This window comes from Heliangelus exortis, chromosome 3 (assembly GCF_036169615.1).
Source record: "Heliangelus exortis chromosome 3, bHelExo1.hap1, whole genome shotgun sequence".
In the NCBI taxonomy this organism is placed as follows: domain Eukaryota; kingdom Metazoa; phylum Chordata; class Aves; order Apodiformes; family Trochilidae; genus Heliangelus; species Heliangelus exortis.
In genome coordinates, this window is record NC_092424.1 from 11042885 (window position 1) to 11064453 (window position 21569).

Genomic DNA, 21569 nt, shown 5'->3' on the forward strand with positions numbered 1-21569 from the left:
GAGTACTTAATCATACTCTCCAGGTCCCTTTGGAAACCTAAGTCTTCTCTTACGAGAGGGAGAGAGACCAGCTCTTGTGGCTATACAGGCAGATATATGCTGACATATGGACTTTATAAAGATTTATTTTGTAGTATTGTTGTTATATGATTAATATAAGTGAAGTCTTTCATCAGAGCCACTTATTTTGTCACGCAGGCAAGTATTGAGTGAAACTTCCAGGTATGTTACTATTTTTGTCTTTTACAGAGTAAAAATATTTCTGCCTCTAAATGGTGCAGCTCAGAACTTCTAGTACCTACTGGAGGAATGCAGAGTACACAGAAGCAAAGTATTTTAGTTTCCACCACTTAAAAGATATAATTTGGAACACCTGTGACATGGTCATTCACTAAGATAAATGCATCAGTAGATTGCCATGAAAACAGCTTTGTAGCACAACGTGTAGGGGAAGATTTTACAGTGTTTAACAGAGGACACCAGAGGACATGATTCCACCACCCATTCTGGCCCTGTTACAGAAAGCTTTGCTGGAGACAGGGTGAGTTGCAGTTCCTCTCCCTCCCTCCAAGCCAGGAGCTCCACCTCTGTGATTTCACCTTGGAGACAAGAAGTCCCATTCCTTCCCTGAACCCAGGTCAACCACCCCACAGGAGCTCTGTGTGCTGGTGGGAAACTTGGTTTATGTCTGGCACAGTCAGAAAGAAGAAAGAGAGTAGAGGTTAGCTGCCTGTAGCAATCAGATCCGCTTTGTGTACCACCAACCCTCCCCACATCATTGTTTGTGAAGCTCTTAGGAGACAAATAGTATTTGAAAAGGCTGTTTCTCAGCCTTTTTGTTTCTCAGTATGTGAAAGAATTCAATCAAAATTATATCCTGGATATATTCCATCTAAATATGAATGCACCATGTTAGAATGAAGTCAACTGGTCAAGGTCATTAGCCTGGATAACATCTACCAAGATTTATCAGGCTACTGCAAGAGTTTTCATCACACAAGTAAGCACAGTATTATTATGTCTGTGACTAAGCACCCTTGAAATTGTGATAGCTTTCAGTCAGATACTTATCTATACACAAATAGAAAATATACAATTGTACCACTGCACAGTTGCCCCAGTTTTAAATAAATTATTTCAACTTTAACCAAAGATGTGATACATTGTGGTTTATAGGAAGTAGCTGCTGTATGTACATTTTTGAATGGTCTCAGATTACTCTTTGTGGCATTATTTTTACACACTGTGCATAAGGCTGTTTACTTGCCCTCAGGATATAGTCAAGGTGAAAACTTGCTCTAAGTGACATGCTTCATATTTTGCATCTTTGATGGAGATCGGGAGGGAGAGACACCTCAAGGTGTTGGGGGGCGAGGGGGCATAGAGCCTGTTCCAGCACAGCAGCAGGGTTTCCCCCTGGAAACCAGGGTTAAAGTGAAGAATTTGTAGACCCTCTATCACCCCCATCACACACTGGTGCAAGGTGTGTTGTGAGAGGAAAGGAATTTTCACCACAGAAATCATAGAATCGTGGAATCATAGAATTTTCAGGGTTGGAAGAGACCTCTAGTTCATCCAGTTCCAACCCCCCTGCCATGGGCAGGGACACCTCCCACTAGATGAGGCTGCTCAGAGCCCTGTCCATCCTAGCCTTAAAAACTGACAGGGATGGGGCCACCACCACCTCTCTGGGCAACCTGTTCCAGTGTCTCAGCACCCTCATGGTGAAGAACTTCTTCTTTACATCCAATCTAAATCTGCCCTCCTCTAGTTTGAATCCATTCCCCCTAGTCCTACCACTACTTGACATCCTAGAAAGTCCCTCACCAACTTTCTTGTGGGCCCCCTTCAAATACTGGAAGGCTACAATAAGGTCTCCTTGGAGACTTCTCATCTCCAGACTGAATAATACAAACTGTCTCAGAGTCAACACTCTCTCCTATGAGTTGACTTCATAGGAGAGGTGCTCCAGCCCTCTTATCATCCTCCTGGCCCTTCTCTGGACACATTTCAGCTTTTTCATATCTTTCTTTTAACAGGGGCTCCAGAACTAGACACAGTACTCCAGTTGGGGTCTCATGAGAGCAGAGCAGAAGGGGAGAATCATTTCCCTGACTTCCTGGCCACACTTCTCTTGATGCAGCCAGGGATCTGGTTGGCTTTCTGGGCTGCAGGTGTACCCTGACAGCTCATGTTGAACTTCTCATCCACCAGCACCCCCAAGTCCTTTTCCTCAGGGCTGCTCTCAAGCCGGTCACTGCCCAGCCTGTATCAGGGCTTGGGATTGCCTCGACCCAGATGCAGGACCTTGCACTTGGTCTTGTTGAACTTCAAGAGGCTGGCATGGGGCCACCTCTCCAGCCTGTCAAGGTCCCCCTGCATGGCATCCCTTCCCTCCAGCGTGTCAGCTGCACCACACAGCTTGGTGTCATCCGTGTCACAAATGAAGTGTCACAAACTACTTCCTGCTCCTACTGTGTGCAGTAAGGACAAGATCTTCTCCAAGGCTCAGTGTTTTGGTACTTCCGCCACAGTATTCATTTTGGGCACTACCTATGGCATGATTTAGCCTAATATGAAAAACTTCCTTGCAAGCCAATTTTTTTTACCTAGGTCTGTTGGTATATCATAATGTTATGCTTAGTCTGTCTTCCATGAAATGCAATTCTTTGCATCTTAAATTATTTTAGACAGTTCCCTTTAACATTTACTAGAATTAACATTTACATCGTGATATATTGCAAATGACAGCTGTTGGAGCAACTTTTTCCCCTAAGAAATACATTTCCTACCAGCCAGCTAACCTCAGAATTTTGGAGAATTATTATATAATGTTGTTTCCAATCAAAATAAATGTGTTCAGTTTTCCTATAGGCAGTGACATTAAATAATAGTCACACAGCTCAGTCCTGTTCCCACTAAAATCAGTGGCAAAACTCCCACTGACTTCATGAGACCAGGATTTAGATCATGATTGATTTACTTTAACATTCATAGAAATTACAGGTTAAACTCTAAAAGCAGGGAAAGTTCAGCCACATAAGCCTCCAAAGACTGAGATGTTTGAAAGGTATCTGTTTCTGCTACTTGCATGTCAAAAAGTATATGTGCTTTCAGTCTCCTCTTCATTAATTGCACAGAGATGTTTGTGAATATCATTAAAAGAACTGGAAAAATTAACGCTTATTTTAGGGGCAATTGCAATCAGCAGGAAGGGGAAGTTTACCTATTCCCCTTTCTGCAAACAAGGAAACCAATCTTTTCAAGATTAGCTGCCAAAGTTAAACTCAGAGAGGGGCTGTTGTGTGCTTAACCACACCTATGGACAAGCTTAAAATTCCCTTATTGTCCCCCTTGAGCCAGAGGTGTCTAAATTACCCAGCCTCTTAAAAAAACATCCTATCTTCTTATGCCAGAAAAAACGTTTCCAGCTATATGATATTTGGTGTGCCACTTTTTTTTTTCAGAGATTGTTGTTGGTTTCAGCTGTGCACTGAGCTTCCCCCAGTCCTCACTCCTGGTGGTCCTCACTCCAAGGAATGAGTGCTGAGAGAAGTGGCTTTGCACAGAGGAGCCCTGCATTAAGGAAATATGTGAGCCCTGGCCTATGCTCAGACTGTGAGGAACTTCTCCATGCAATTCCTCCAAAACCTTTTTAAAAGAGAGAACTTTCTTAAGAAGAGTGCCTCCAGGTTAATCCTGACAGGTGTCCAAAGCAGCTTGTGGAGCTCAGTGTTACTCAACATGAGCAAGAAGTTTCAGGATGCCCTAAACTTAAAAACTGCATAAACTACCTTATTTCTGCAGAAAACCCAATAGACAATATACCTCTGCAGCTTGAGTCCCTTCTTGCTTTTTTCAGGCTTCAAGCAAAGGGATGGTTATTTGTTGCAGGCCCAAACCAACAGTAAATATCAATATTTCTTGCCTGACTCAGCTGGTCTACATAGTATTGATCTGCCCTTGTCTTCCTATTCCTGTGCACTGAGGGAGGACGAATAAGCAAGTTCACAGCATTTATTTTTGTCATCTCACCCCAACACAAGTCCCAGGGGCACAAAAAGATTCATTCCCTTTCCTTTGCAGGGGTGCAAAATGCAAGTCACAGTCTAGCCTGCCACACTCTGCTCAATGCTTATGAATAAAAAATGTGAATGTAGAAACCTGGAAATGTTATTGGAAAGGGCACACGTAAGTCACCTGCCAGCTGAGAAAGAACCCAAAAAGTTTTCTCCTTCATCACAGCTCTGTTCTGCCCCAGCTGGTAGCAGAGGTATAAAAGAAGTGCTATCTTTTGTCCCACAATACAGATCACTTATAGGAATAATGTTAGGAAAAGCTTAAAAACAAAAAAAAACAAAACCCATATTTCAGATCTGATAATACTGTTGCTTTACTGTCTTAGAACCTGATTTGCTGCTTCAACTGAGCGAACTGTAATAGATGTTTTTAAATGTCAGAAATCCCTTCTGTATACATATCAGCAAAGAACAATAATTTTCCTGCATCCGTAGAATAAATATCTGAGGCAATGAAATACTACTAAAAGATGATTTACTAACCAAATTTTATAAAATCTTGATGGTTTAGTGGATTCCAATCATCTCAAGAGATTTAGAAAAAAATTAGGAAAATGGTAGTTTTTGTTATTACCTGGTGTTGCTGCTTCTTACGGTGGTAGGAATCTGTCATAGTACATAGTACATCAGATAGAGTTCATGCCTTAAAAAAAATGTGGCTCTTTAACTAAATAATATTATCCCTCTAGTAAAAACTAATCACCATAGTTATTCTGTTCAGTCCTGAAAAGCAAAAAGTCAAGATAAAATTACCCCTTTTGGCAGTATTTTGTACTAGCTCTGTTCTATGGTTACTAGAAGTCAAGACAAGAGAACAAGCATAAAGTAGCATGAAGTAATAACAAACCCCTGTGCATTATAATTATACATATCAATTCAGAACTCAAAAGAAAAAAGGTAAGTCAAAAAGGCAAGTTCTTCTACATGGAAAAAAATCCAAGCATCCTAATCAAACCAAATGAAAACAAACAGAAAAAAACAACTAACCAAAAAAACCCACATAAAAAATTAAATAATACAAAACATTTTAAAGGATTATTTTTTGTTTTATTTTATACTCAAAAGCTATCTCTTTTTTATTTATTTTACCATAATATCCTAATATTACTGCTAAATATACCCTGATACAACTGGAATTGGTTGTGCTATCTAAGAGTCATTCAGGTTTACAAAACACCAGTTCTTTGTGATACCAAGGTGACTATAACTGCTTTTAGATATTGCTTTGGATTTGCCTTTGTGATCTTCTTAATTTCAAATGGCAAGAGAGAGACAGAGGCTTTTAAAAATGCCAGCTACTGCTGCAGGTTGAGAGACCTGTCATAAAGGGCAAATATGATAACAAACAGCAGGGTGAGAATTAACCATGGTGATACGGTAGATGTTTCAGAATACATTGTTTTCCTGCAATTTAGGATGCATAAATTAATTTAGAAGAGTTGAGGAACCAAGACACAAACTCTTCTCAGTTATTGCATCACTTTAAATATTGTTGGACTTATGTACATTTAAATTGTTGAGTCTTTAGCGTTGCTTTTATCTTTCTTTACAATGAAGACAATACTTCCGGATTAACTGAGAGTAAAAAGATTCTGTACCCTTTCTGAGTCAGAAAATAACTTGAAAGAGTGTCAAAAGAACTCCTCACTTAGTGTCAACATGCAGTACCTGTGCAATCCACATTTTAACTGTATTTATTATATTTCCATTAATGTTTCCAGGGGTAAAAACCAGTTAGTGCACTTGTTCATGAATTTACATTATCTTCTACATTCACCATCAAAAAAAAATGAAAATAAATTAAAAAAAAATTAGAAGCCAGCCCCCCTTATTTGTACTGTGATGCGGTATCTAACATGTCCCACCATGGAAGCTCAGTCTTTCCTGGGCCATCTAAGAACTATTTTGTTTTTTTTTTTAAATTAGTTCTATAAAAATTGTCTAATTGGTATACTACATTATATTATCTTAAACAACTAGGAAGGCAGCACTGATCTGAGCTTTTCTGGTTTCAGGAAACTCCTCCTGTAAATCAATTCAGAAATTGGAGTGGGATATTTACCTGGAAGGCCAGAGATTTTGGGAAGCTGGTCTATATAGGATTTGACACAGAACAGTTTCACTGTGCCTGCACTCAAAATACTTCCCAGCTTTCCACCCACTCTGCATTCATTCAGACATAATTACCAGAATGAGGTTTGGTCAAAGAGGGGGAGTCCCAAAGCCTGCATCAATCAGCTAAGCTCTATTGAGCTAAATGAGCCAGTTTATCCTGGCTGAGGTACTGGCCCCTAATCTCTATAAAAGTATTCATCTGCACATTTGGTACAATAAAACCCAACAAAGCTGTGAAATTTCCATTTACAAGCTGGCTAAGTCCGGGGAGGCTGGTCATGGATGGAGGCAGCCCTGATCTCAGTGCCAGGAGGGGAAGGAAGGATCCCCTCTGGGGCAGTGCCTGGGCATTATCAGATGAAAGGCAGCAGCCTGTGATGCCCTGGGCAGTATTAATCTGCAGTGTGGTGGCTCTTTTGAACTCTGCTAAAGCCAGGTCTCCATGCGTGGAACAAATGTGTAGCAGTGCCATCCAGCAAATACAAGCTTACATGTATTTATTTATGCAGTGTCTGCAGTTCATTTAGAGGTCAGTATGGATTACCTCAACTTGCTGTCACCTGGACATTTCTGTTAGCCAGAAGTATTTAACCTGCATGCCATTCCTTGAGGTAATGAAAAATGGTAACTCCCCTGCCTCTCACCTCACTTTCCTGCATCCTCTGTTAGAGATGTCTTGGGAGTTCTTGTATTTCAGCACATTTTTAATAAAACTTTTACAAGTCTGAAAGAACATCTGATGCAACTGGTTTTGTTACTTCAGCTTTAGAAGATACCATCAATTACAGGCTTTCTTGTGTCTAATAATGTGGTTTCTTCAGGCATTTTTTATTTGTTTTCAATATTTTCCTTCTGCTATATTTTCTCCATTTCTTCCTCCTTCAATTTCTTCAGTCTGGGTCACAAGAGAAATTGATTTTGCTCACAGAGGTGATAAAGGAACAAAAAACTTGACAAAAAAAAAAAAAGATTATTAATTCTCCATTAGTCTGTGTTCTCATTTACACTGGGCTGAATTTAAAACCATGTGTATTTCACATTGTCACAGTGTAAATGACTGCACAGGTGCAGAGCAATAGAGAGTCTGCCCTAAAAGCAGGGATATTTGCATCATCTCTAAGCAGATACTCAGGAGACCAGTTTATGCCATGAGGTTAGAGGAAGTGTCAGCAAAGGAAGTCTTACCTTGAGTTCGTGTTACAACACACAACAGATTTAAAAAGTTAAATTTACAGAGGAATAGGTGACTATACACGAGTCTAATTGTGCATACAATGGAACAGACAGAAATGCATGTAAATGGGCTCAGTATTTTAAACCTCAAGATAATATGTATGGGATTAATTCCAGATAATCTACATTCCTTAGGAAGGCTTCTAAAATGTTTGGTTTTCTGAATATATTTTCTAGTAAAGCCACCTGTGTATAGCTTGTCACATCTGTAGAGCCTCACCGAAATGATTACAGTGTGAAATACACAGATGGACCAATTGAAACCATCCTGGAAAGAGAAAGAAGGAGTATTTAGTATTATAATCCATTAAGTACTTTAAAATCCAAAGGAAAAAGGCCACTGGGAGTTAAAGCAGAATGTGGATGTGTGCCTGAGAGACATTACAGAAGTGGTAAGCTGAGAAGAAAGGTTTGCTGGAGGAGGAGGAGGAGGAGGCAGTGATGGCTGAGCCAGGCTCCTCCAAGAAGGTACAACTGTGTAGAGAGATCTTTTCTGTGAATCCGTCAGACCGCATCCAGCCATGGGACAGACAGGACTGTCATCTGGGTGTTGGTGGCAAGGCAAGAGTCTGACTGCTGGGGGATTCCTGCTTTAGGCAATCCACAAGTGCTCAGGACCATACAGGCAGGTGGCGCCTCACTTCTCCACAAGTCTGACCTGTTTTGCCCACATAATATACTCCTTTAAGCCTCAGCCCAAGCATGGACCAGTGCATGAATTCTTCCTCTTCAAGTTCCAGTTGAGAAAACCTGTATTTTCTTATCTCTTTTACACTGACGGTTTTAATCATTTTGGTAATTCCTCTATTTTCAGCAATCATCTAGAAAATCTCTAAAGACAATCTCATTTTCTTTCTTGAATCCTTTCCCTTCAGCTTATATTGCTGTTCTTAATTTTTACCACTTTGTCTTTGTTCTCTTTGTTTACTCTGCATACCACATCAGTATTTCAGCTTCTTTTCTTGTACTTTGATCTCATGCTCATTCCCACAACAAATGCTGTTTCCAAGAACCAAGATTTTTGGCTTCTGACTCTCCTAGCTTTTTCTTCAGTGTTCAGAGCTGCAATACTATTTTCTTTCTCTTTTCAGCTCTTTGCTTTTCACTTGATTTGACAGTTCCTTTTCTCCTATGCTTTCCTTGCCCTAACAATCCCTGATCGTGTCTCTCCTCCGCTCCACATGTCACTTTATTTTTGCATTTGTGCTGAACTAAAACATGGGGTAAAGTGAAAGTTGCCCTCCAACTTGCCCTTCAAATCCTTGTTGACATGTTTTACTTTTGACCCTTTTCACCCAATCATGCAGTCCTACCCTATGTCTCTTACTGAATCTAGTAAGTCTTGTTTTCACAAACTTTGCTTTTACCCTCTTTGACCTCCATTCTCTATCCTTTCTTCAGAAGATTTTGTTGGAATGTGTGAGGTACCAAAGCCACAAGTTCTAATACTAGTTTTGAACATCTTTATTCTTCTATCGTGTCTTAAAATAGTTTAATCAACTAGTTGAGAGGTGAAAAATCTTTTTCATTGTTATTTAAATATAAATATAATTCAAATAAAAGCATCTTCTGAATTCTGCCAGGTACATTAGACATATGGAGTTCAATATAAGATGAAATGGTATTTTGATATATCTTTTCATTTTATTACGAAAGAGGGTGCCTCAGTCACTCAGCTTCACAGGATTATGAACTGACAATAGACAGTGAGGAGAAGAAGGTGTGGTGTATTTTTGGGCTTTTTTAAGAAAAACTTTGAAGATTCCCCTGCAATTGTCAGACTTGTTATTGAATAAAAAGTTAACATTTATTTCACTCATCACTAAGCCCCAGAAGAAGTCATAGACTCGTCATGTCTGTCTCTGTTTCACTTGAATTCATCCATATTCTCAGAGGAACCTGCTGCCTTGAGCCTGGCAGAAAAGGGGATGATTCCCCCTGCCCAGGCAGTGGTACTGGGACCTGGCACTGGGAGCCCAAGTCTGGCAGTGACTCGTCCTGAAACAAAAGCTCTTCTCACTCCAGCCCAAGAAGCAGTCACACATTTTAATCATAGCAAACAACCCCAAAGGAGCATCCCTACCTTCAAGTATACTGCAGCAGGGTTTGGTTTGATTTTGTTTGGTTGATTTTTTTTCTTTTGAAAACCCAGGTAGATAGATCATTACGGATACTTGTGATAAAACAGAGACCTTCTGAATGTCAGTCTAGGCTGCTGCTCTTTGCTGGTTTTGCTAAGGCAGAAGTATTTTAACTTCTCCTGGCTCCATCCATCCTGCCATGTTCATTCTCCCTTCTTCCCAGTAAAATCCCATATGCCATCCAAAAGCACAGCAGCACAGTATAGGCAGGAAATATTCTGGGAACCCCAATCAGGATGGGCTCACCCACCAATCCTCAGGGCCAAGGCCTCCAGGTTTTTGTGGGGTTGCACAGGGGCTGAACAAGAGTCTAATAGTGCTTCAGGGTTGTCCTTCAGAACCTAAGTAGGTACAGACATGCTGTATGTGGAATATTTCACCAAAAATAACCTATTTTCCAGGATACTGAAAGGTACTTGCAAAGCATAACTGGAGCAATATCAGCTGTGGGATGACAATACAAAGAGCTTCTCAAAGTAAAAGGTTTCTGGCATGGTCATCACATTTTTAAATAAGGTTTTTGAGCAATTAATACTTTGCCATATTCCTATAAGACAAAATTTTAATTTACATTTTATATGTGCCCATTCTCATCTACATGGTGCTGCTGGCTGTTTTTTTCCTAGCAGTTGCAAACACACACTTAAAATGTGAGGAGATTGTTGGCTTCAGAAAGCAATGTTTCTGAGGAAAATTAGGTTTATTTTATCCTCTCATCTACCTTGACTACAATAAAGCGAGTGTTGAAAGTGCTTTAGTGCTGCAACTAAAATTCAAAGATTAACACTGATGCTGAACTTTACCATCCTGTCTAGATTTTTAACCATAAGGGAGAAAACTTATTTTCAAGATGATGATGCAAGCTGAGAATTATTTGTTGCTGCAGATTCTCTGAGGTAATTCCCCCTGAGAATAATACAGAAATTGGAAAAGAGGACACACAGATTAATTTTTCTGTATTTACCAAGTAATTGAGGGTTTTCTCAGTATTTTGAAAAGTCAAGTAGTTATATGGTTGGATTTTGCTACTCATTGATTTTAGGATTATGAGTTCTCTCATATACAGTATTTCTTGGGTTCTTAAAGTTTTTTATATAGTCTATTGATTTACTGTATATTCAATCAAATTTCTCATGCCACATGGTTTGGCTGGCTAATATTTTCAGCAATGAGTAGACTCATTGCAAACCTACATCTCCTTAGACTGTATCTCTCCATGCCACTGCCAATACTAATGTTATAAAATAATAGTGATTAGTCTCTGTCATTGTAAAATACTTAACCCATTTTTGCCAATCCAGCCTTGGTTTCCATGGAAATGGAAGACAGTAACACAGAGGACAGAACTTTTGTGGGGTTTTTTTGTTTGGTTTTTTTTTTTCTTTTGTTGGATTTCAGCTGCCTTCCAACTTCATTCACAAAGTCCCCCTTCCTCCACATTGTTTCATTATACCTATAGATTTTAGGATTCAAGAAGATTCAGTCATGTGGGCTTTTTGTTTTTCTGCAACTGGTACTGAAGAAAATGTGTGGCTGCCAAAATTTGACAGGATGATAGATTTTAATATTGGAGTGTTGGGTTAATCCACCAAGTAGATTGAAGTCAGTTTTTCAGAGACAAAGCCTCATAGTGCCTCATGGTGCCATAATTTAGCAGCAGGACAGATACAAGCTATTACTGAGCTTATCACTTTTATAATATTAAGATACAAGTGTAGAGATAACTAGAAGTATATTCAGTCAAATTATATCTGGATTATTATGTCCTTAAAAGGATGTTTTGGGCTTTTCTGAAAAAATAATTAACTTTTTTAAAGCTATGAATACCTCACCATATGCATCAAGGACTGCTGAAAGGGTATCTTAGCAATTAGATTTCCTTGACTTCAGGTGAGGACCAGACAGCATGTGCTACAGTTTTAGAAATTAAATATCAAATCAGATTAGTTGTCTGTTTGTAGAGATAAGAACTTCTAAGGGTCAGAAATGTGAACCGTATTTAGCTCAGAGCAATGCTGTGACAAGTACTACATTCCAAGAACTAAGAAGCTGAGCTTCTTTTCTATGCAAAATTTGTCCAAAAATAAAAATGTGAATTTTTTATCGACTTTTTCTTACCAATAATGCTGTGACAAAAGCTGCTGGGTATAAATTAGATGACCAAAGTCACTGATTCACATTTTCAAAGGCTGACTGATCATATAAATCACTAAAAGAATAGGCTGGCATGTTACCCAGAAGATGAGACAAGTCTCTCTGAACCAGAGAACACTGATTACTTCATGGGGTTTTGATTCTTTTCTAATTCAGAAACCCATAAGTGAAATAACATCAACAGAGTTGGATAAGGAAGATCAAAAAATCCATTTTAAAATGTTCTTTTTCCCCTCTACACATTTTTAAAAAGCATTGTGGCCTGCTAAAACCAAGAAGATACATAGCTTGTATCACTACCTCTCTTATTATCTGTATTTTCTACAACACAGGAACACTCACTGAGAGCTAGGGTTTCTATCTGTGACAGAGAGAAACACAAATGCATGGATGCTCCTGCCTTGAAAAGCTGGTGACTTTGATTTCAGTGAACACCACCTCAGTGTTCGGGTGCTGTGTATCACCTGTTATTGTAGAGCTGCTTGTTTTCCTCCCTGACAGGGGAAAACAAAGCAACATAGTCAATATACATATGGTTGTTGGTTTTTTTATATCCCCAAACAATAATTAATTTTCATATCCATGCACGTTCCTCCATACACAGCACTTTGTGACATTTTATTTCCATTTCACTGTTTACAAATAAAAAACCTCATAATAAAAACTCTGCTCCCCATGCTCACTGGGGTGGCTGGTCTAGACACAGCAGCCCAGGCAGCCCAGCTCTGCAGCCCTGGCTGTGCTTTGCCATCTGACTCCAAGCAATGGGGAGCTACCATCGAGAGCAGCAAAACCTCTCTGCACATGGAACAGTCATAAAATATCTCATGTTTTTCCTCTATTATCATAGGAAAGGCTTACTGGAAGCATAGCTCAGAACTTACCTGCCCCACGCCTTCCACCCCAGTGTTTTCCTCTCCATCCTTCTGAGCCCATTACAGCCACGCACAGATTTCTGTGGTTTGGCAGGGCTTGTGATGCTGCTCCAAGTACCAGCAACAGAGCAGGAATCTCACCACCCCAGAAGCAACTCCTGGGTGAGAAGAGCCAGACCTCTTTGGCACTGCCAAAGATGCCCCAAATCCTGGGGCAACCACAAGCAGAACACTGAGCACTGGGGCACTGGCCATTCCTCAGAAGTTCTTCAGCCTTCACAGCAGGTGGAACTGTGATTTGAGCAGCTGTTGGAATTGTTTCCATTGTTAGCAGCATCACTTTGTTAGCACAGTCACACCCACTGCTAACTGGATGCTGCTGCTTACACTTTTCTCCCCAAATGCTTTGGCTATCCTGTAACCAGGTGTCAGAAGTGAAAGAAGCAGATTTTCTGATGAAAAAAATAAAATCCATCCCCCAAATGTATGTATACAGAGAATAACTATCTGACAAAATAATCAGTGCTCAATCTGGTTCTTTTTTTTTTTTTTAACAATGATACCTGTAATCAGCATGGACTTTTTACTGGGACCACCAATTAATTTCACAGAGACAAATGAGCAATAAAGATACTATTTTTTGCTGCTGTCACCATGGGACCCATTTCAGTTAACAAGGCAGCAATGAAACCTTCCAGGTCTTTTTCCCAATTCTCTCAGCTGTCTAGACCCAAAAACTTGATTTTAACCGGAGTAAATATGTCATCAAATATATTTATTTTCTCCCACAGCAGCTAAACATAATAATTGGCTCAGCTGAAATGAGCCAAGAGTTTCACGTTGGAGCTTTCACAAAGGGCACCATCTCTGGGTCCATTTCTTTATTTTGAAAATTTTTGTTTTACAAGAAGAAAGATGCATTTAGAAAAAAATACCATGGAAGCTTCACAGTAGGTGTTGTGCAGTGGTACCACAGAGTGCGGTTTTGGGACCAAATTCTTTAGGTCCTTCACCATGAGTAACACAAAAGCAATTTGAAAAAATACAAGTCTAAAAAGGATCTTGAGATATTACCTCACCCATTTTTGCACCAGGGCAAAGTGGGCTTTTGTGGAGCTACTCAGTGAAAGGTAGGAAATATGGCACAATGATGTTCTTCTGAACAAAATCTGCTATAGGAGATTAATATCAAATTGCAACATATTTTAAAGAATTTCAGTTAAAGTTTTTATCTTAATAGTAGAAAAACATGATACATTAAAATGTGTCTTCAGAGTACTTTATATTTTTATTTAGCTAAGTCTGAATGGCAGTAAAACTGAGGCAACAGAAGAGAGTACAAATAGTACACAGAATTAAATTAAAAAGAAAGACTGCAGTTACTGACAGAAAATATAATTTATTATGTAATCCCTTAGTTTTTACTTTTATATTGTGAGATACCAACACTGGTTTTTTTATATATTTTTTCTGCTGCTATTGAGATTTGAAAGAGAGGTGAGTAGAGCAACTTAAAATTAAAATGAATACTAAGTTTTAGATTTTAATGACAGTAGAATTTTTTTATTATACTTAATCTGTGATTTCAGAATGTCTTAGGTTGTTAGCTGCGGTTTCCTATTTTTGAAATAAGATATTTTACCTGATGGGAACTCAGCACTCTGATTCATTTTCTTCAATAGTCTTGTTTAAAGTACTTACAGTGTGAATGAGTATAAATCTCTGATGGTTCAAAACTTTTTGACAACAGTTTTAACAGAGGGATTTCAGTACTGAGTGTTACAAGAACAGCCGGCTAAAAACTCATGCCAAGTTAGAAGCAATCCTTCCCAGAGGATATCAATTTTCCATCACAATCCCCCTGTTGAATTCCAAAAGTCAGTATGTGCTTTAAATTTTGCCTTTGTGAATGTCTTTATGTCTCTGTTCTGGCCTGTTGGCTCCATTATTCTTACTCCCCTAACCTTCCAGAGTAAACTGTGAAAGATAATTCAGACTGGCAGCTCTCTGTTACTCCACCCAATACATTTCTCCAGCACCTGTCCTTGCTTATATTGAAAATTTTCATGATTAGGATGGCTCCATGATTTGAATTTCGAAAGGAGTCAATGGACCTGCAGTAGGAGAACTACCTGCACGGAGAGGGTTGCAACACAAGTACTCTCCAAAAATGCTTGATAGCTACAAGTAACCCAAATAAGTTAGAGGAAACAGAAAAATAAAAGACATCAGGATGGACATCTGGTGCAGTTTCCTGATGCCTTTTCAAAATGTAACTTGCAGGCAAAAACTACAAGCTGAGGAGTAATCCTCCTGTGTCCTAACAGACCATGCACTGTGAAGAACTCAGCTTTTGATGATTTTCTTCCATGTATAAACAAACACCATCTTCTGTTCCTGTTTATGCTTGAAATAAAAATTTACTTAGCATTTTATAAGCCAGAAAACTTGTCTATTAGTTCCCTTACTGCTACAATAATGCTGTCTTATGAACTATGAAATTATTTCTGCAGGAGTCAAACTACAATCACAGAAAACCCGTGTACCTACAGTAGCAACAAACAAGTATCAGAAGAAAAGGAGGAAGGCTGAGGATTTTTTGCATTCTCTAAGTGTGGCACCAGTCAGCTTGGAAGCAAACGTCTGAAGTGCTGACTTAGCACAGGGCATTAATTTCTGTCTGAACTGGGGCAATTCCGAGCTGAGCTGTTCTGTTTCTGAGTTCACTCCACTGAAGATTTTTATGCCTTTATTTCTGGGACTTCATGTCATGTTATTTCATTTCTGTCTCCACCTGGTAGCTGGAGAGCTGTGACCAAATCATCATCTAAGATGTTATTTTATTAATTAATTAGGTGGACTTAAATTAAGTGACTTAATTAACCTCAGCTTCTTCTAATTCCTATGATGGAGCAACATCAGAAGACCCACAGCATCTGAACTACTCCCTGTCTGGTGAAGAATATGAAGCAGCACATGAATGAGAATTACTTTGTCACCTCCAGATTGCTGCTCTTTGGCTTGCCATTTTCTTATGTATCCCAGGAAAAAAAAAATCATGATAGGACATAAGGAGACATATTCCCTGGGGGGTGGAGGGAAACAAACAAATAATTAAAAAAAAAAAAACAAAAAAAAAAACAAAAAAAAAACAAACAAAAAAAAAAAATCCAAACACCTCTAACAATTATGATTTGAAGAAATACAGAGGAAACTTTTTAGAAGCTACATTTTTAAATATTTGGGTAGTAGTTTTCGACAAGCATTCTTCTGTTCTTTCTGTTCTTTCTGTCTGGAATTTATTAATGGCCCACAATACAGTCAGAGAAGATCCTGTAAGAAAACAACACAAAATAAAACAAAACAAACAAAAAAAACCCCAAAAAAACCCCTAACAAAACCAAACAAATTTAAAAAAAAACAACAAAAACTCAACCCAAAACAAAAAAACCGCAAACAGCAAACAACAGCCCCAACAATTAAAACTAAAGTAAATTTGCATCTCTAATTCACACCAAGAGCATCCTCTAATTTCAGGTTAAATTACATGTGTGCAACCATTAATACTTTCCATTAGCGAGCACAAAATAGCTCAACAAGCTATCATCTGCTGACACATTGACACATTTTTACCAGATTAATTTAATTATCACTGTTTATTAAAATTGAGCTAGTAATTAAATATACATCAAAGGTGAATCTTTATGTCCTTCATGCTCTATTTACATTTTGTAAAGTCATGTCTAGATTTACCTATTGCCTCTGTTTCCACAACTTTTGCCCTTTTTTTTTTCCTTCCCTGGCTTATTAACATATCCTAGTTTTGTGCATAAATGTATCATCTGGGAAACAGTATTGCAATTTTGCTATAATGCTTTTGTTTCTGAGGGTGGTGTCATTCATCTTGAATGCTTTGACTTGGTTCCTTTAACTAAATTATTTCAGAATTAGGAAAAAAAAAAGCTAAGAAAATTTAGATGGTTATTAAAATCCTGAAAGGAAAAAAAGGTAGAGAGATTAAAGCCATAAAATTCTAACTTCAGGAACAAACTTTTTTCTTTTTGATTAAACAAAAGATTTTTACGGGAAAAAAATCAATACGCACATCTACTGCTTGCCTAGGCAAAGCCCAGTGTCTGTTCCTTGGCTTGTTTTCCAGAGGGAAAAAACCAAAACCTTTCTTGCCATGAGAGTATGTGTAGTACCAAGTATGCACATGAAACTCCCTGAACAGGAATCCCATTAATGGAGTTAAAAAATGTATTAATTGGTTCCCATAACTGGGCCATCCATCACAAGAAGATGAAAAGCTGTATGAAAAGAGGCATTCATTTGTGAATTGGGAAACATTTTTTATTCTTTTTAGTGGTTTAAGTCCTTACTATTTTGAAAGACAAGAATTTTTTCCTCAGGTGCCTACAACTTGCACTCAGAAGGAGACATGTACTTTGGAGGCAGATGCTATTAGAAAAATATTACAGTGTGGTCTTATTCCATATTGGTTTTTGGAAAAAAATATCCACAGTCTGAATCAGGATCATGCAGGGTGGAAAAAACCTTTAAGGTCACCAGGTCCAGCTGTAAATGCTCATAAGCACCTAATTCCCAGAGAAGCCAGTGACATTCAGGTGTTCAAGTACTAATTAGAGATAAGAGCCTTGATTCTACTCTTCCAGCTATTAAAAGGAAAAAGGAGAAACATTCCGCTGCTTAGGGATCATATTTAAAGTGAAAAAAAAAAAAAAAGAAAAAAAAATCTTGCATAACTTTGTCACTTGGCTGCTGGGCTTTAGATATTCACCACAGTAAAGCTGCTTTTGCTGGCAACACCTCACTGTTTGCTTAGTCCTGATCAGGAGATATCAGTGAGTTGAAGGAGTTTCTGTTCTTCTGGAGAAGATCTTCTTAGGTCAGAAAACAGACCCCTACCCTGGAACATCTCATGCTGGTTTAGCAAAGATAGAAGTGCTACAGAGCACATATGGTGGTCATGGCATGTTGGTTTTAGGGAAAACATAGATATGACCAACATGCTCTTGTGCTGAAGGATGTTTTAATGTTCAGGGGTCAATAGGAAAAACCTTAGCGAAAAAGGTTCTCCTGACATTTTCAGTCAACTCTGAAATCATTGCTGTTCCCAGAGTTTCTGATTCATTTTTTGTCTTGGACCGAAGCTGTCAAGTTCTCTGCCCAGGCTGAATTTACATCTTCTTGTAGTTTACACCTTGTAAAAATCATTGAGGATATAACTATCAACTTGAGGGAAATAAAACTCAGAGCATGGCAACTAATCAGACAAGAATGAGAACATTTCAAGAAACAATTCATGTAAGCTTATTCTTGAAAGAGTTGAGTAGAAACCTTATACACTTATTATGGCTCCTGCTCAGCAGGATTTAACCCTGCTGCTGTTTGCTGAGGTTCCTCATACCCAGCCAGCATCAGCATAGAACATTTCCCTAAAAACAGAGCAAAGGACCACGCTCAGTCCACGAGAAGGGTTTGAACCTAGGACTTTAGGTGCTAAGAACACTGATCTTGAGCAAAAGGAATGAGCTTCTTGGCTGGCAGCAATTCTTCTGAGCTGTCATACTGAGACACCAGATGGAACCTGGTGCAGAGTCACTTCTATTGGTTCTGCAAGACATCATGCATTAGTACTCTGCTCTTCATCCAGATCATCCATAGAGGATGGATGCACTTTCATTAGTTGGACAGCTGAAAAATGCTTTTACTTCAGAGTCAACACTGGCAGGCATCTCGATAACAAGTCTCAAGTGACATTTTTCATAGTAAGTGCCCTAATCCTGGGCCAATTTATTTATAAGCAATACACCCTCTGCAATGGGAAGTCTCCAGAAAAGTACTGCTTGATAGTCATTTTCCAGCCAACCCCTCTGTAATGAGACATTCTCAAGAGCTCTCTGGAATTCCTAAATTAGAGTTTGAAAGGTGGGAGCTGGACCTGGAACAAGGTGAAAATTTCACTGTCTGTTTATAGGATAAACAAATGTCTCTGTATAAACAGCACTTTGGGAGAACCAAATTAGGATTATGTGGCTTCGTTGTACATTGCAAAGTATTCTAAGTAGTCCAGGGAGCTGGCTGGAAGAGAAGATGGGAACTTGGCAAACACTGTACAGGCTATCTAGAGCCAGGGATATTTATCATGATCACATAATTGAAGGTCTAAAAAGTACCCACATGGAAATGGAAAATTAAATTACAAATCACTCTCTAAAAAAGCAGTTTCCAAGAATTTTGAGAATTACAGATTTATTGCTGTCCCAGTTTTTATCATTATTATTTGTAACAAATAAATAATGAGAAAAAGAAGAAAAAAAAAAAAGGAAAAAAAATTGGAGTTTTACCATCAGATACCATACCTTTTTTCTAAAAGGCTGGTATTGTGTTTGGTATCCTAAAACTGAAGCATTCATAAGAACCAGCCATATGTGAAGAGCTTGGCTTATTATTGTGTGTGGTGGCCTCAGTCCTGTGTGCTTGCAGGACATAGAGCCCCTTTCTGTAACTGAGAGCTTATGATCTAAAATGCATATTCAATTAACAAGATGTATTGAATCAACAAGAAATGGCATTACCTCAGTCTCAGTTATCCCTGTCTATTTTCCATCATATATACTGTTGAGAAAAGGTTGGTTAAGCACATGGTTCTTCTAATATTGTCAACTTCCTAGATTTGATTTAGATTTAAAATTAATAAAGTTTCCAGCTCTGACATGTTACAAAGAAAAACAGGGAAAGAGGGATGCTTAAACACACACACAGACAGGAACCAAACCAACCAAACAAAACCCAATAGAAGTTAAATTACAAGAACCAAAAGCTTCTTTACAGTTACACCTACTTCTTTTTAAATGAACTTGATAACATTTCAGATCTTAATTAAGTTGTATTTTGGGCTTTTGGAAAACTTGGAGTTTAAAGCAAGATTGCTGCTGCTTCCAAAGTAAGAGGTTACTTTGGATAAGGCATCAGCACTGGCTGAGAACCCCCAGAGGATGCACAGGGAGAGTCCTGAGTACTGGAATAGCAAGGAACAGCCAGTACTGCCACTTGTGGTGGAAACTTATTTTGAAAGCAGAGAATTTATGGAAGTTTGACAGTCAGAACTAAATGACAGAAAAATAAGAAAGTATTTCCAAAGCATGATTACTGCAGGTAAAGCCTGAAGTCATTGCTTTATGAATAAAACTGCTGCTGCTCACTCATCCTTCCTTCTTCTTGCACAATTACTCTGACACAGTCCCTGTTCAGAGTTTATATCTTTTCTTTTCCCTCTTCTTCTGAAAATAAAAGTTTAATGGCATTAATGAGATCATAAGGCATTTATGATGCCATAAAATACTGAAACCAGCTTGGAACATTTGTAATATCTTTTTACGTGCAGGTATTTTAATTAGAATGTTAGCAACAAGCCCAGCAGTTTTAAAGTCCCAGTTATTTTCCAGTGTTGTGGTTTGCAGTGGGTTTCTTATTTGGTTTTGGCTGGTTTTGGGGTCTGGTTTTTGGACCTAGAAGATTAGGGAAAAGAGGCTCTTGATACAAAATGGATGCTTCTGAACCTCTGACAGAATAACATTTTGGGGAAAAAAGTAGAATTCATAACAAAGAACTTAACTGAACTGTAGCTACCCTTATAATTCCCTACATTTCCTGAATACTGAGGATTAATTACAGGGTTGAATGTAAATTTTCTTATATTCTTTGCCTTGTGAATGTTCCACAAACACCAATTTCTACAGAAGTTGGTTTATCCCTCTTATCATATATTCAGCAAGTTATCTAAGCACATGCTTATGTACCTTTAATCACATTGTTTTGATGCATTTGGCTATAATTTTCCACCAGGTTCTAAATATATTCAAATACTTGTGTGTTCTGCTGAATGAGATGGTAGAAGCAGGAAACATAGGCTAGAAATGTATGTATACTCTTTAGGTGCCAAAAAAGCCAAGTAAAACTTAATTATCATCTTTACTTCTGTATTTATTAATATTTTGGAGAGTATAAGACTTAACCCTGGATGTACTTCAACCAGAAGCCAGTCCTGAATACTGCAATGGATTCAGATTTTTGTCACCATCCAACTGATACCATGTCCAACTCCATTCAACCAATAACAAAACACCTTAAGCCTTCTAATATGTAGGGCTGTCTTACATGACCTGGGTGTAAAAACATTTTAAAATTCTTTTTTTTTTTAATAACATTTTACTTAGGTCCAGGATACATGATATTATAACATAATCTAATAATTGTATTGTCATTCATGTGATTCAAATGTTTCTTCTACTCTCACAAGTCTTAACTATCCTGTCTCTCCACAAAGCATCATGGATTTCCCACTTAAAGTGGGAATTACTTTGTATTTATTACACAACATCTTTTTAAATCTTGCAAATGTGAAGCTACACACATGTTTTTGTTTTCTTTATGTCGGTTCATTTTATCTGTCTTTATTCATTCTGTGACTACTTCTACAAATAGATAAATTAACTGCTTCTCCACAGTATGAACTAGAGTTGCTCAAAAAAATGGAAAAAACAATTTGGCAAACAGAGGGTTTTGTTGGTTCTTTTAAAATTATCTTTTCATACACTTGAAATGACATCATGCTACTGAGTCTTCTAAGCTCCTGTGCCAGACATCAATAACCTCCTAGGCACTGATGGGCAGAGACAGCCAGTCATTCATCCTGCCTCTTGCTGCCATAACTTAAACAGATGCCTTGCAGAAGGGCCCACTTCAAGAGGGAAATTACAGCATCTCTGACAACAGAAGTGCAGTTGCAAGTCTGGTTCTGGGAATGTAACTCATCCAAACTCGACATCTTGAGAGAAATAAATAATATCTGATCTAACTATGCTTTCTAGGCATTATAGCAAGGCTATCAAGAAGGTGCTAACCATTTCAAGGCTGTGAGCCCTGAGTCTTGCTGTACTGGTAAA